Genomic DNA, 15050 nt, shown 5'->3' on the forward strand with positions numbered 1-15050 from the left:
GTGGTGACTGAACCCACAGGGGCTCAACATATACACACATATATAATTCTAGACAATCGTGTTAAAAATGATGGTCGGCTTCCAGAAAAAAAGAGATCTCCCAGACAAGTAAGCAAATGTCCCGGGCACAGCCAAAGTCTACTGAAACCTCTTGAAAAGCTGCTTTTCTAATACTTCTTGTATGAGAACCTGAGATGCTACGTTAACCACTTCGCGCCAGAGCCTGTTTTTGCCTTCGTGACCGAGCCAATTTTTTCAATTCTGACCACTGTCACTTTATGAAGTAATTACTCTGGAACGCTTCAACGGATTCCCCTGATTCTGAGATTGTTTTTTCGTGACATATTGTACTTCTTGATAGTGGTAAAATTTCTTCGACATCACTTGCGTTTATTTGTGAAAAAATCGGAAAATTTTGGAAATTTTGCAATTTTCAAACTTTGAATTTTCATGCCCTTAAATCAGAGAGATATGTCACACAAAATAGTTAATAAATAACATTTCCCACATGTCTACTTCACATCAGCACAATTTTGGAACCAAATTTTTTTTTTGTTAGGAAGCTATAAGGGTTAAAAGTTGACCAGCGATTTCTCATTTTTACAACAAAATTTGCAAAAACATTTTTTAGGGACCACATCTTATTTGAAGTCACTTTGAGGGGCCTTTATGACAGAAAATACCCAAAAGTGATACCATTTTAAAAACTTCACCCCTCAAGGTGCTCAAAACCACATTCAAGAAGTTTATTAACCCTTCAGGTGGTTCACGGGAATTTTTGGAATGTGGAAGAAAACAATGAACATTTAACTTTTTTTCACAAAAAATTACCTTAGACCCAATATTTTCTAATTTTCGCAAGGGTAACAGGAAAAAATGGACTCCAAAATGTGTTGTGGAATTTCTCCTGAGCACGCTGATACCCCATATGTGGTGCAAAACCACTGTTTGGGTGCACGGCATGGCTCGGAAGGTAAGGAGCGCCATTTGACTTTTGGAATGGAAATTTGGCTGGAATCGATAGCGGACGCCATGTTGCATTTGGAGAGCCCCTGAGGTGCCTAAACAGAGGAAACCCCCAACAAGTGACCGAATTTTACAATCTACTCCTCTGTATAAATTAATCTAATGGTGGGAAAATAAGTAGATAGGTAAATGGTCACTAAACCCATAGATGAATTCCCAGAGAGGTGTCATTTCCAAAATGGGGTCACTTCATGGGGGATTCTGCTGTTCTGGCACTTTTCAGAGGCGCTAAGTACCATAACTAAAGAATCCCCCCTGAAGTGACCCCATTTTGGAAATGACACCCCTCTGGGAATTCATCTATGGGTTTAGTGACCATTTTAACTCAATGGATGATTTCCAGAAACAAGCACACAATGGAACGTTTAGATTCTGGAGAACCCCCACCCCACCCCTGGAAATTAAGTGAGCTCTACTTGAATGTGTCATTCACTAAATGAACCAAATGTTTGAATGACAAAATGGGATACATTTTTACAGTTTAAAAACGTGGTTCTGTGTGGAAGATTTTAAAGCAGTCAGTGATGCATAAGGCTGGCAATGATGGGCATTGTGGGCAATAGTAGCGGGTATCACGCCTCATTCCTCTCTTAGTACGTACACGACATCTTTTCTGGGGGTTCCTTCTCGTTACCGTTGCTGAAATAAGTGCAATAAAATGTCGCTCAGTGAGTCTTTTCACATCCTCAGATTCTAATGGATGAGCGGGGCTAACACTTTCAAAAACAAGATTTTCAATTACCTTTTCTTGATGATCAAGAAAAGGATCGGAATTTCCTGCTTTTTTGTACAACACAAAAGAATTGTATGTGGCCACCTGAAACAAATAAATAACCAACTTTTTATACCAGGTATAGGACTTTCTTTATACCTGGTATGGCTGTAGAACCTGGTCTGCAAGGTCCACACCCCCCATGTGTTTGTTGTAGTCAATGACTGACACAGGTTTTTGCTTCGGAGTGGTGGATCCTAGTTCTACAGTGGCCCTTGTGGCATCTGTGTGGATCGAGCTGGGGACAAAAATATCCCTCTTATCCTATACTTCAGGGCAAGCAGCTCTCCGTTGCGTACAGCCCTTGACTGCCCCTTTTGGAACTTTTGGTTGACCAATGGTTGTGGAAACCCCTGACGGTTTTTACGAATGGTCCCACAAGCTCCGATGTTGTGTTCAACCAGACTTGCTGGTGTAATAATTGTCCACATATAGATTGTAGCCTTTTTGAAAAAATGGACTTATCAGCTCCCAAACAATTTTTCCAGATGTCCCCAGATAAGTAGGGCATCCTGGTGGGTTTAGTTGGCTATCTTTCCCCTCATATATGTGAAAAGCGGATGTGTATCCGGTTGAACTTTCGCACATTTTATAGAGCTTTATTCCAAACCTTGCCCTTTTAGATGGGATAAATTGCTTGAGGAGCAGTGTTCCTTTGAATTTTTACAAGGGACTCATCTATAGAAATATTTTGTGTTGGGGTGTAGAGCCTTCAGATTTTTTCTGACAAATTTTCAATGATGGGTCTAATTTTATATAACCTGTCATGTTCTGGGGCATTTCTGGGCAGGCATTGACTATTGTCGTTAAAATGCCAAAACCGCATGAGCATTTCATAACGGGTCCTAGGAAGAACGACTGAAAACATAGGGGTGGCTTCAACAGGGTGGTTGGATCAGTAGGATCGAATGCTCGGTTTTTTAACAATCCCCATGGCAAATGTAAGTCCTAAATTTTTTTTGATTTCCGGGACATTAGTTGGTGTCCATAAATTTGCCCTAGCATAGTAAGATCGGGGATTCTGGCTTATGAATTGGGATGCGTATAAATTTGTTTGCACGACAATATGCTCTAGCAAGCTGTCTGTAAAAAACAAATTAAAAAAATGAATTGGTCCAAAATCTTCCACCTCCACATTTATACCAGGAATGGCGTTGAAATCAGGGCTGAATGGAGCAGCCGAATCCTGAGCCTCCCATCTGGGAAATGCTATATCATGTGGCAAAGCCCCTTGTACACTGGCGTGCGCCAATTCACTAGTAGAAGGGACAGCGCTTGTACTGGGCAGTGTTCCCTGATTTGGAGACGTTTCTCCAGTAGCGCTATTTGCCCCTATTGTTGTACTGGTCCTTGGGCTTGAGGATGGAACAGAATCACTGCTCATTTCTGAGCTCTCAGTGTCGCCGCTACTAAAGCCCTCAAAATCCACATCTCCATCTGAGATTGCGCTGTCATCAGTGTCAGAACACAGCAGGGCATTCACCTCCTCTGCGGTATAAGTCTGACGGGCCATTTTATTTGTTTTTATATTTTTTGACTGGACTGGACTGACCGGACTGGACTGACCGGACTGGACTGACCGGACTGGACTGGACTGGATAGACCGGACTGGACTGACCGGACTGGACTGACCGGACTGGACTGACCGGACGGGACTGGACTGGACTGGACTGACCTGACAGGACTGACTGACCTGACCTGACAGGACTGACTGACTGACAGGACTGACTAACCCTAACCTAACTCTTACTTTCTTTTTTTCTACTTTCACAGTGGCAAGGCTGACACAGCTCTTGTCACACTGTTTCTCCTCTGCTCTCTCACTGAGATCGGAGGGGAAACAGTGTATTTATCAGGCAGATCGCCCTCTCTGATTGGCTGGTGTGATGCTGACATCATCGAGACCTGAGCCACTCAGGTCTCAATGAGGTCAGAGGCCACAGCATCAGGATCCCCTCGCTGCTAAGGTATGTGGGGGTCTGGATCACCGACCACCGGCTGTCACTATCTTTTAAATGCCGCGATCGCTATGGATCGCTTCATCTAGAAGATAGGAACAGGTTAACATCATGGGGACCTGATCCAATCAGGTCCCCATGATCTCACATGTCAGAGCTATCGCTCTGCACCGGAACCGCAGCGCTTGCAGGACCCTGGGGGTCCTGAGCGCTGCTGGACCACCCACCGTTTTTAAACGTCGGCGCTGCACAGAGCCCAGGCAGCGCCGACGTTTATGTACAGTGGGCGGTCCTGAACCGGTTAACAGATGGAGCATCATGTCCTTCAGACCACCACTTTTATGGCCTGGTATTATTGTAGCTTGGATTAGGGTATACAACAACCATGTTTTGTGCACTGCAGTCTACACTCGTCCAGTCCAGTCGGGCCTCCCTGACTGTTGGTCAGTAAGATATGTGTAAGTATTTTCTGTATGATATATTATTCTGCTGATACAACTAGTGAGACCTCCGGGCACAAAGATTTCATTCTTTTGTCTGAGTTAAATGCTTTGAAAAACATGATGCAATCCGAGCACCATATCTAAGGAGTCTCGCCACGTGAAGCTAGTTTCATGAAAACATGCCTCCATTTTTTACTTATTAAAGTGTTGTACAAGGTCTGACCTCGTGTTTTTACCATAAACCAGAATCATTTTATAATAAATCTGCCAGATGCTGCGGGGGAAGAGATACTGGCACCATGCCTGCCCTGTGCATCAGTAATCACAGGACACCCCTATAAATATCTGACATAAAATGACATTGAACATTAACTGAACAAAATGTACAGCAATTCTTTCTATCTCTGTATGCCCCTGAAGAAAATCATTCTACATATCCGCATATTTAAGTGACCCTCCACAGGAGCATCACTATGAACCCTAAGGTGTCATTACAGGGGTCTCATGGTCATCAGCTAGAACATTGAAACAAATGATGGGACATGTGAAATGTAATCCTTCTTACATGGGACATGTAGACCACCTTCCATTTATCCTGTGGCCTATAGTTATACGGAGCTATTCTGTAGTAGGTGTGTAGATATTGTGATCTTTTGGCCACTTTACCTGCATACAAATCTACTTCTGTATTTCTGTGCTCCAGCTCTGTGTGCTGCTTGGTCTGGAATACGTGAGCTGCGGGGACTTTAACACCTTCCTTCTGGAGAAGGGGCGGCTTGACATCCCCAGCGCAAGGTACATTTTATGTTACCTACAATCCTGATCATAACTGTATAGAAATGTCTAGCATTGATCCGTTCACTTCCCTGCTGTATTATCTGCCTTTGGGTTCTGGTGTTTTTAATATAAAAAATACTGTAGATTGCAGCGAAATTAACCAGAACATTGACAGAAATCTGAGTGGCCTCATTATTCTTCAGTGGGATCTGGCAGGATTTGTTGTATGTTCTGCATATGGTCATCTTGTTCTAATCGTCCAGTCAATGTAGATAATATTGGCTGGAAGCAATATCTTTGTGTTTCTTGTCTTCTCCTCGGAAAGTTACACTCATTCATGTCTTTCTGTCAGATTCTATGCCGCTGAACTGGTCTGTGGAATCCAGTACCTCCACTCCAAGGGCGTCATCCACAGAGACCTCTGAAACGGGCCATATTAAGATCACAGATTTCGGTCTCGCAATTGACAACATGCATGGAGACCGAACAGCCACCGAATACGCTGGGACTGCCGGTTACATGGCTCCTGAGGTGGGATAATAGTGCTTTCCTATTTAGTTTTCACTAAAATTACAGTCCATGGGAATGTTAACATTTTGACCTTTTTGTTCTTACTTCCATGATAGATTTTTGCTGGCGAGGAGTATAACGCCGGAGTAGACTGGTATTCTCTTGGTGTCATCTTAAAAGATATGGTTACCAGTGAGTGTACGTTCCATCTGACACTCGATGAGGCATCCTCCGGCATTGATGACATCATTAAACAGGTCAGTATAGTTCCAGGTTATTAGTACTAGGGGTTGTACAATATTCATTTAAATGGTGAAGTTGTGAGAATGTTTTATTGCCTCTACCGCTTACCTTCATGGGTTTTACTTTATTGTTTTTAGCTCCTACAGAAAGATCCAGCCAGACGCTTAGGAGTCCATGGTAACATCCGAGAGCACGTGTTTTTCCAGTGTATTGATTGGGTCTCTGTGGAAGCCCTGAAAGTGCCTCCACCTCACATCCCTGTAGTAAGTATATGACCAGATCACATTGCACCTCTGTTAAGTATTATTTAGCGCTGACACTTAGGCTATGTGCCCACGATGCAGAAATGCTCAGGATTTTTTCCTGAGCGTTTCTGCATCTCCCTGGCAGAAAAAAACGCATGCGGATTGTACATGCGGATCGTACATGCGGATCGTACTTGCGGATCGTACATGCGGATCGTACATGCGGATCGTGCATGCGGATCGTGCATGCGGATCGTGCATGCGGATCGTACATGCGGATCGTACATGCGGATCGTACATGCGGATTGTACATGTAGATTGTACATGCGGATTGTACATGCGTTTTTCCTGCTGGGGACATGCGGAAATGGAGCGTTATTCACTGACATTTCCGCATGCGGATTGTACATGCGGATCGTACATGCGGATTGTACATGCGGATTGTACATGCGGATTGTACATGTGGATCGTACATGCGGATCGTACATGCGGATTGTACATGTGGATTGTACATGCGGATTGTACATGCGTTTTTCCTGCCAGGGACATGCGGATGTGAAGCGTTCTTCACATGCATTTCCGCATGCGGATTGACAAGCGCTTTCCAAGCGATTTTAGCATCACTTGGAAAGTGCTTGTGACAACTAGGTCACACTATATAAATCCATGCAAACTGCATGGATTTATATAGTGTGACCCGAGAGAGTGGTTAAAAATAAAAAAAAAAATGTATACTTACCCTCCGATGGCCCGCGCTGGCTTGCTTCGCTCGGTGCTGGCACTTTGCAGTGGATTGAAAGACCTGCCGATGTCAGCGTCGCATGACCCGTCACATGTCTCTGACGTCAGCGCAGGTCCTTCAATCCACTGCAAAGTGCCGGGAAGCAAGTAGGAGCGCAGCGCGGGCCGCCGGAAGGTAAATATACATTTATTTTTTATTTTATTCTTTTTTTACAGATTTTTTAATGGTGCCTGGGTCTGGAGGAGAGTCTCCTCTCCTCTAGTCCTGGGTACCATCCACACATTAGAACGCACCAATTACGCAAGTACAGATGCAGTCTTGCGGAATTGGCGCGTTCTAATGCAAGTCAATGGCGGCGATAAACGCAGCATTTCCGCAAAATAATTGGTAGTGCTGCGTTTTTTTCCGTAATGATAATCCTCAGCGGATATTTCCACAGCATGTGCACAGCACATGCGGATTATCATTGCTGCCCTTCTACCATGCGTTTTTAGTGCGTTTCCGCGCTGCAAAAACGCTGCAGGAACGCATTAAAAACGCATCGTGGGCACACAGCCTAACATTGGAAAATCAACATCATCCAGAGCTGCTGGTCCTGGTCTGATGGTCTAGATCATTTCATATCATCCTTCTCCAGAACGTTTGAGATTTTGGTAATAATTATTTTTTTGTTTGTTTTATAGCCATCTAAAGCTCATCACAGTTCTCGACCACACCATCTGGAGAAATTAGAAGCAGCAGAGGCCAAAAAGTCACCTCTATCAGCAAAGGACCAGGCCATGTTCAAGGGATTTTCTTTTGTCAACTTGGAAACCCTTGACAAGACACCAGCTCCATAGTCATCAGAGCCAGCTGTCTTCCTCAGCCTCCAGAAGACCTTGAAGAACTGAAGATTGGACATCACTTTGATGATCATCTGAAAGCACTGCTGGAATGAAGATGACCATGGATACGACACTGAGGGACCCAAAACACAGACCCCAAAGATGAAGAAGCCAGACAATGTAATCATGCGCTGGCAGTAAGTATAAGCGCCACAACATCTGCGCTTCACTATACTCATAGGCATGTGCAGAACATTTTACACTAACCGGTAATTGGATTTCCTCTTGCTCATGACAGCTCCATCTTTCGTTGCTGTCTTGGGGTAAGAAGAAATAACATGGTGTGCGATGGCCGGCTATTAAGGGGAGGAAGGAGGCCGGATTTTTTTTTTTAAAAAAGTAAGATTTCCTAACACTCATGAAAGTGCTGTCATGGGTGTCGGGAAGAGGTGTGTGATGGCCGGCTATTAAGGGGAGGAAGGAGGCCGGATTTTTTTTTTTTTTTAATTACAGGTGAGCATAAAGATGACAGCAGATCCCAGTGGAGACATAGAAGATAGAGATGCCAGCAGATCTACTCCTATTCTGGCAGTAAGTATAAGCGCCACAACATCTGCGCTTCACTATACTCATAGACATGTGCAGAACATTTTACACTAACCGGTAATTGGATTTCCTCTTGCTCATGACAGCTCCATCTTTCGGTGCTGTCTTGGGCTAAGAAGAAATAACATGGTGTGCGATGGCCGGCTATTAAGGGGAGGAAGGAGGCCGGATTTTTTTTTTTAACTAACATTGCACATGTCTATGATCATTTTTACCATTACCGGTAGTAAGATTTCCTCACACTCATGAAAGTGCTGTCATGGGTGTCGGGAAGAGGTGTGTGATGGCCGGCTATTAAGGGGAGGAAGGAGGCCGGATTTTTTTTTTTTAATTAGCAGTTAATAATGAAGATAAGCATAGCAATGACAGAGGATCCCAATATATGACACCAAAGACAGAGATGCCAGCAGATCTACTCATATGCTGGCAGTAAGTATAAGCGCCACAACATCTGCGCTTCATTATACTCATAGGCATGTGCAGAACATTTTACACTAACCGGTAATTGGATTTCCTCTTGCTCATAACAGCTCCAGTCTTTGGTGCTGTCTTGGGCTAAGAAGAAATAACATGGTGTGCGATGGCCGGCTATTAAGGGGAGGAGGAGGCCAGATTTTTTTTTAACTAACATTGCACATGTCTATGATCATTTTTACCAGTAACAGTAGTAAGATGACTCCTGAGACCCAGCAACAAAATTTCCCCAAAAAGTCCCATGTAATAACGACAACATACAGAATTTAACCAAAACTCCTTTTAATGGTTAGAGGTCGTTCACAGCCAAAAAGGACGTGCTCAGCGCGTAACTGGTATAAAACCCGGTTAAGGCACTATTGGCCAGCTGAAACGGGTACAAATCCATATTCCACTGCCGGACTCCCGGCGCATATCATACTTCGTACTGGAGAAAAACATCAAGATAGAGCAAATGACTGCTGCTGTGACTTAAATACAGAACAACCAAATAATACCAACAAAACACACTGTACATGGGAAAAAAGGGGAGGGGTGGTGGGAAACGCAGACTGCGGGTCCCATGCTTGTGTGGAGAGAGGCAGGAAGAGGCAGGTGACTAGCCCAGGGGATGGGGGAAGACTCGGTTACCCGGGCCTTTAGCCTTAAGGAGGTCGCGGTGGTCGGCTCCCGGGCCCGTACTTTGGGGTCTCTCTTTAAAAAGGCGTTGATAGATGTTAAGTTTATAAAAGTTCGTGACGCCACCTGTGGCTTCTGGTGAGGATCACCAGCGCTGCGCAGTCCACTGAGGCCGATGATAAGGCAGCTGGATGGTATAGCTCCCCACAGGTGGAGCTAGGCCTCAGGGCAGTGTATGACGGGGTATGCAGGACAGAGAGACTCAGCCGCGTCAGAGCCAGAACAGGGACAGACACAATAGTCACTTCAGTACCTTTTACTGATGGAAATTCAGGCACTCCCCGGAGCACTGTAGAGTGAAGGGTGTATGTCTGGATCCTCCCCAATGAGCGGGTTTTGGGCCTCCTGTTCCTTGCCTCTACGTAGTAAGTTTCTGACCTGCCTGGAGCTAGGCCTAACTTTGTCTCTGTCCTGCGCTGGCTGACCTTGTGGTAGGGCCTTCTCTTGGAGTGCATGCTCCCAACCTACGGGGCCTATGTGTCTCCTGGCTCTGGTAGGTATCAGCACTTTAGCGATCCTGGGACTTGTAGTTCTCCAGGGATTCCGGTTATATCTTACTGGGTCGTGGATATCCCGGTAAGCTTCGGACCCGGTGTCCGGTAAATTCTTCTTCGGGGTGAGCTAGTTAAGCTCCTCTGCCCCCTATGTACTAACTCTCTCTACTCGCCTTCGGCCTACTCGGGCCCTCAATAGGCTACTCACACTAATGGCAGCTTGCCGCGCTTCACCGATCTTATGGCGCCGGCACACCTAAGCTCACTATTCTGAGCTACGACTCAACCGGGCTCAACTCTGTATTCAGGCTTGCACTAACTGAACTCTCCAGAGGAATTGCTGAGTCACTGAGCTCCACTGCAGACTGACCTGTTTCTGTGTCTCACTCTGCAGGAACTGACTGCCTGGCTCCACCTTCCCTTCTTTATATATCCCTAACAGGCTCCCTCTGGTCGTCTGAGGTGGAAGGTGGAGATGTGTGAATGGTTATGGGGGCCTCTTGTGGAGGAATCCGTCAATACACCCTTCTAGGATCTGTGATACCAAGCACAGCTGGGCTTCACACAGGGTCTGGACTTATAATGAGGGGAAGAGGGAGGAAGAAGAGGATTATTGGGTGAAAGCCAGGAGGAGAGGAGAAAAAGAACATGGGACACACAATTTAACCCCTTCAGCAGGGCACAGCAGTCAAGGGGCATTCAATTAAAGATTGACGTGCCCTGCAGACTGCTGAGACCCAACAACAATATTTCCTCAAAAAGTCCCATGGAATAACGACAACACACAGATCTTAACCAAAACTCCTTTTAATGGGTAGAAGTCGGTCACAGCCAAAAAGGACGTGCTCAGTACGTAACTGGTATAAAACTCAGTTAAGGCACTATTAGCCAGCTGAAACGGGTGCAAATCCATATGCCGCAGCTGGACTCCCAGCGCAAGTCAGACTTCGTACCGGAAAAAAACATCAAGATGGAGCAAATGACCGCTAAGGAGGAGCGGAGTATTTATACTGCGCTCCGCCCCCCACCCATTTGGTAAAAAGCTTGTTCTATGCTATCCTGGAGACCGGAGAGAAAAGTATCCAGCCCTATTTCCGTCAGATGGACTCCATCGGGTAGCATAAGACTGGAATTGTCTCCCTCAAGTTGGTGATGCCTCATGACCACTCCGGCCTTAAAACGGATAAAGCGGGACAAGCGGGCATTAAGCGTGCGCACAGAACGTTCAACTGCCGCCGCATCTCTCGCGCCCTGCCATGCAACACGTGACATGACCTCTGACCAAATCAGAGTAAGCTCTGGAAAAAGTCTGTGGAATTTATCCACGTCGGAGCGCATGATTGTGAGGAGCTCCGCTAGGTGAAAGGAGCAGAGATCATTCCCGCCCGCATGCAGGACTAGAATTAAGGGAGAGGAAGCAGTCTCAGCTATCCGCACCACTTCGGGAAGAACCTGAGGCCAGGTCAAGCCTCTTATTCCTCTCCAAAAAACGTTGATGCCGTGGAACCCAAGACCTCTGCCACCTGGTCGACGTTCTGCTCTTTGGGATGCCCAGAAGATGTAAGAGTGGCCCAGTATCCATACTGTGTGTTTTACACCAACTATGAAGAGATAATAAAGTTAGTGAAGCAATAAATTCGGTCTGATGTATCTTGCAAAACAGGAGGAACGCCATCTACCAATGCGCTGGATCTCGGAGTTAGGCAAACCAGCACGGGCTGCTTCGGTAGCAGCTGCTATCCTAAAGGAGTACGTACCAAATACCTTGAGAGGAAGGCCTACGAAAGCTAAACATTTCCAAAAAAGGGATTGAAATTGAAAAACCGTAAGAGGAGAACCATCCTCATGTGAGAAAAAGGAGTCACCAGATCGCCAGAACGATAAGTAATTATTAACAAGCGTTAAAGGACAAATAGGACCGGGGATGGTAAGAAGGGGAACCCATGAACAAATACCGGACGGGTCAATTTTCGATTTCCGAAAGTGGATACGGAGACCTCGGTCACAGGGAGTGACACCATCATACTGGAGTCCTCCTGAAGTGCGCTTGGATGGGGACACCAATTCACTAATGCGCAAAGCACCAAACCAAAAAACGCGAGTCAAAAAGCGGCAGAGAGTAGAGCAGACTTGAAAGGAGAAGAGCGGACAGCGGGAGTGGGTTGATTAGGCGGGTAAGTAAACTGAAAGAAATGGGCCGTCTGTTCCCCTGACGAGTGTGCTCCCTCCTCCAACCCATAATAGCCTGCCGAATGATGAAAACCTTAGTAACATCGTTCCAACCTAAGAGGTGAAAATAAACACCGAGATCAGATAGGCGGTTCTGTGCAACGGCTCCTGAAACACCCATGCTACGCAAGTAAAGTAAATATTCGATTGTGACCTCCAGACGGGCAGCGTCGGATGCTGCTGCTGATCTATCCCCAAATAAGTTATGCCACTCATTCCATGCCTTACCGTAAGAACGCCATGTAGACGAGGCCACTGAAGATCTCACCAACTCCATCAATCTTTCTCTACCACCTTCCACATGAGGGATGGGCATGGATGCCCCTCTGGTTTGGCCGCGGGGAAACATTCCCGGAATTTCTGCCAATCGAAACGAGAAAGAGAATCAGCAATGACATTATTTGTACCCGGAACATGGCGGGCTTAAAACCAGATGTTTAAATTTAAGCATTTTAATACCAGAAATCTGAGTAATTTGATAACCAGGGGAGATGAGGATGACAAGTGATTTATGGCGTGTACAATACTCATATTGTCAGTCCAATAACAGATCCGTTTTTCCCTGAGGGATGGGCCCCATAAAGAAATGGCTGTGATGATAGGAAATAACTCTAACCAAGTAAGGTTTTTAACCCAGCCCTCAGTGCGCCAAGATTCCGGCCAAGGTTCGGCACACCATTGGTCTCCAAAAATGACACTGAAACCAGTAGATCCAGCGGCATCGGAAAAAAGGGAGAGATCCTCATTAGTCAATTCCGATAACTAAAAGCATGTATATCCATTATAGGACAAGAGGAACTCCTTCCCAACCAGCAAGTCTGCTTTCAAAGGAGGTTTTATCCGAATTCTTTGATGGGGAAGCTTGATGCTTTTGGTCGAGAGGGATAAACGTCTGGAAAAAATTCTCCCCATAGGCATTACTGTGCAAGCAAAGTTAAGGAGGCCTAGCATGGACTGCATTTGACATAGTGTTACTTTGAGAACAGAACAAAATCCTTCAATCTGGGACAGCAATTTTGAATTTTTTTCTGAGGGAAGGTGAAAAACCATGGCAACGGAATCAATCTCAATTCCTAAAAAGGATAGCGAAGTAGTAGCAAAAGTTTTTCCACTGGATAAGGGAACGCCAAAATACGACGCGAAAAAAATAAAATTGTCCAGCAAAAATTGACAGGACCTGGAATCTGGTGGTCCCACAAAAAGAAAATCGTCAAGATAATGGATTATAGCGGAGGAACCTGTTTCATACTTGACCACCCATTCTAGGAAAGAACCAAATAATTCAAAATAATAGCAAGAGATGGAACAACCCATGGGAAGGCAGGTAGATCTCACATCACCGTTACTTTCTGAGTAGCAACATCTTCGGAAAGTTTATGAAGCTACATTTACAGAAAACATGGGTCCACTGGCTTTACTAAACGCCATCTACAAATTCGAGCTTCAAGATTTGGAGAGGTGTGTATTGTAAGAATTTTTATCACCCAACCACTTTGAGTAGCAGAAGGAGAGATAGCATTAGCAAACTCTCAAGAACTATCTGCATTCTACAATGACGGAACAACGGTTAAACAGCCGAGCCCTTCTGTCAATTGAACATGAGCTCGCCAGACACCTGAATATTAAAGACCTGATTAAGGATTTTTCTAACCAGCAGGTAAAACGACTGCCTGTTCCATACATGTAAATTTGCATCTTCACATCTTCTACATTGCAGCCAGTTTTACATTAGTGTGTTATTGCCTTCTATGTTCCCCTGTATTATGGATGAGTGTCCTAGCCTGACTGCGGGATTACTGACCCAAAGTCCTAGCATTAGACAGATGTAACAGATCGGATAGTGATGTTTCAGTTCTGAGACCTGCACCTGACTGACCCTGCGATGCACTATCGGTACCCCAGATGGGAATACCCATTTAATATTAGGGCTCAGTTTTTAGGATAGAGCGCACTATTGTTTGTTGTTCTTGAATTTATGGAAATACGTCTTTATTATTATGGTTCATTTCCTTAGATCGTTGTTTTAATATGTTTTCTGACCTCACAAAATGACCTTATTTTCATTGTATTAATTGGTTATACGTTTTGTCTTTGTTTTATTACATTATAATTTTGCACTTTACATAATTGACCAAAGGATTTAACTAAATGACTCTTATGAAAAATAGATTTAATTAGCGAAATGTTTAGTGGGAATGTTTTACAAAACTTTTATGTTAAGGGCATTGACCATGCTCTGGTTATTCTTAACCAATGTGTGTGTGAGATGAATAAAAGGCCCTTAATGCAGAAATTCAACATAGAAATATAGTCTATTTCCCATATTTCGTATTTAGTGCCGAAGTTCAAGAAAGACCATAATACTAAGTGCCTTATCATCATCTCAAACACATTGGTAAAGAATAACCAGAAAATTGCCAATCCTTTTAATCATAGTTTAACTTTTTGGAAGAATTTACTTTAAAGTTTGTCACCCCTTATATCACAAATAATAAATAAACAGAAATTGCTTTTCTAATAGAATAACACGTCCAGAAGAGATCCCTTTTCATCAGTCACCTCATTATCATAGCCAGCAGGATTACAATGAGAGATAACAGAATCCACCATTCACATTAGGTCGTGTCACAGCTCACCTCTTCCCCTTTCCTGCACAATGACATCTGCATGTCACTAAACATGAGAACATGTATAGAAAACTCTGTCTAGGAATTAGAGTCCCCTGTTTTGTCTTGTGATATATATACATCCATATGTCTATTGTTCATATCTCCAAACAGGCAAGACAGCAGATTTCCATAAATGTACAGAAAACAGGATACAATAATCTGAAGTCAGAAATACAGATTATAAAAAAATTATCACAATCTGGTTTCAATTAGTTTCAAAAATGTACGTCACTCATTCCCTTAAAGAAAAATAAGCAAAATATACCTAAAAAGAATATTGGATAGTTTAAGAAATGTTTAATAGGTTAGAGTAGAGTAGGGCCCTGCCAAAAGAGTCTACCTTGTCGTGGTGGCAGGCTT

The sequence above is a fragment of the Phyllobates terribilis genome, unplaced genomic scaffold (genome assembly GCF_046119375.1).
Source record: "Phyllobates terribilis strain yellow unplaced genomic scaffold, ASM4611937v1 Scaffold_66__1_contigs__length_7565176, whole genome shotgun sequence".
Taxonomy (NCBI): domain Eukaryota; kingdom Metazoa; phylum Chordata; class Amphibia; order Anura; family Dendrobatidae; genus Phyllobates; species Phyllobates terribilis.